Source organism: Penaeus chinensis, chromosome 43, assembly GCF_019202785.1.
Source record: "Penaeus chinensis breed Huanghai No. 1 chromosome 43, ASM1920278v2, whole genome shotgun sequence".
NCBI classification, from domain to species: Eukaryota; Metazoa; Arthropoda; class Malacostraca; order Decapoda; family Penaeidae; genus Penaeus; species Penaeus chinensis.
In genome coordinates this window covers 3479855-3482278 of record NC_061861.1, presented here as the reverse complement: position 1 = coordinate 3482278, position 2424 = coordinate 3479855, and the positions used below count along the sequence as shown (strand labels likewise).

At 36.6% G+C, this 2424-nt stretch overlaps 1 protein-coding gene across 2 annotated transcripts in view; it reads left to right on the top strand.

Moving 5' to 3' along the window:
- The window catches only part of LOC125048289 (zinc finger protein 420-like), a 9623-nt gene continuing 7199 nt past the window's right edge, over nucleotides 1-2424 (top strand). The window contains exon 1 of one of the 2 annotated variants that reach the window (XM_047646931.1): nucleotides 1-138. The gene's annotated coding sequence lies outside the window, so the exon portion shown is untranslated. The remainder of the gene's footprint in view (nucleotides 139-2424) is intronic. The other variant, XM_047646932.1, reaches the window with a different exon arrangement.

The window sequence follows — 2424 nt, the reverse complement described above, 5'->3', positions numbered from 1 at the left end:
CTCATCGGGTCGGTCCGTGTTTTCTCCGGCGGGAAGGAGACCGAATCATTTTTTTTCTTCCTTTTTTGGCCTTATTTCCGCCTGAATATCGAAGTCATTAGGATTCCTTGGTGTCGAGGAGGTGCGGGAGGAACGGAGGTAATGGGATTTGGAGAGGTGGTAGAGCGACTGTGTAATTTAAGGGAGATATTTAGTGAAGAAGATGAAAGGAGGGGAAGGAAGGAGAGGGAGGAGGAAGGGATGAAGTTTATACATATCGGCCATGTAAATATTTTTTTTTTACTTATGAGTTATTGTATTTATGTCCTTTAATTCCTCATTTGTTTGTTTTCTAGTTGGTTTCGTCATTCTGAAGTTTTGATTTAAAATAAGGTATATGATCAGCTGGGAAGATTTATCATAACACACCCACGTGGCTGTTCGGGCCTGTTGGCACTCCGGCGAAGGCCAATAAATCCTTTCTCTCTCTGTCTGTCTGTCTGTCTGTCTGTTTGTCTGTCTATCTATCTATCTCTGTTTCTCTCTCTGTCTTTCTGTCTGTCTGTCTGTCTGTCTCTGTTTCTCTCAGTCTGTCTGCCTGTATCTGTTTCTCTCTTTCTCTTTCTCTTTCTTTCTCTCTTTCTCTCTTTCTCTCTCTCTCTCTCTCTCTCTCTCTCTCTCTCTCTCTCTCTCTCTCTCTCTCTCTCTCTCTCTCTCTCTCTCTCTCTCTCTCTCTCTCTCTCTCTCTCTCATATTCCCATTAAAGCACCTAATCAAGTAAGCTATCATTTATATACCATCAAAAGCAACATTCATTCTGTCTTGTGACTGAATTTAGGAGGATGTTCGCCGTGGCACTTTGATGAATCGGAGGCATTGCTGGGTATTGGCTGCATTTGGAATTGAAATCCACGTCATAAACTTTATTAAAGAATCTAAATTTTCCTGAGTGGGTGTGCCCGTTTGGATCCCCAAGAGGACGTGATCTTTTTTTTTTACATTATTTATGGTATTAATGATTGTGACTGTACATTATTTCTTGTACCAATGACTTTTTTTTAAAATTCTTTACAACAATGTCATCTTCAATTTGCCCTTGGGTAGTGAGGCCATACGGTAAAAATTAACCAAAAATCAATATTGAGTGTCATTTCCTACCCTTATGTATAGAGAACGCTGATGTAGTTTTGTTGTAATTAATGCTATAATTTCCTTTTTGGTGTATAACAGCTGCACAAAGTTACCAGAAGAAATATGTTTGATGAGTGTGATATGCGTTAATGCATTATTGAGATTGATATTGATGTGATGTGTGATAATTATGTGTATTTAATGGAAAAGTTAAGCAAATTAGGTCACCTCAGAAATGGAGTTAAAGTGAGAGAATGTGGCCTCACAATCACAAGATTATTTCAGAGTTTATTTTAGTGAGGAATATCCACCTTTTCTGAGACCACACACTGTCCTGCCATGGAGAGTAAACGTCACATTACAATTTACAAGTACTGAGAAGTCACTGCTAGACACTAAATCTCCAACTCCATGTCACAAAATTTATTCAAACAGTTTAAGTTGCCGTGGCTGAGTATGCCCTTTGTGCATTATTGTTTGTGTTTGTACAAGAATAACATCTTTAATTTGCCCTACCCTAGTGCATCAATACAGGAAAGATTAACCAAGACTTTTTTTTCTTTCTTTTTTTAAGTAAAAAGAGTAACTTCAGAATCAAAATTCACTGGCTGTGTAAGCATGATGATTAGTGAAATACTGTTTGGATAAAGATAATGGACAGAAAGCTCAGCTAAGGTATTTCAGAGCAAGGTATTTTCGTCATAGATATTTTAGAAGACAACTTGTAGACGGTAAGGAACTAGTCTAAACTTATCTTGGCAGAATTTGTGTATTGAAGCTTTGTTTCCCATTGCCAAAGCAGGGAGGCAGTTATTCCATGTAGCTCTGTCATTGACATAGTGGCCGTCAGCTGACACTAGCTTGGCTTTCAGGTACTCAGAATTATGCTTATATGAAGTTTTTTTTTTTTATTTTGTTGCAGTTTTTACTGATATGCCATAGATCTGATAGATGGGTGTTTTTCTAAGATTGTATGGTATGTCACATTCATGGGTTTATTGATAAATAATCTGTAATTTTAGGACTACCACAGATGTATACCTTTTTTGGTTAGTGCATTTCTATAGTCAGCTAACAATCTTGGTTTGATAGTTTTGATAATATGATTAGGCATGAAGTATATTAAGGAAATACAGTGAATATGGAACAGTGATATATGTATTAAAGAATTTGTATAAATAGATAGATTAATCAACCCATTTTTTTAAAAATAGAAATACTAACCTATATAGCAAGTTTATGCCCTTTTGAAAAAAAAAGTCTATGAAAGACATAAAATAAAGGGGAATGCACATTGTCAGCCATCTATGGATC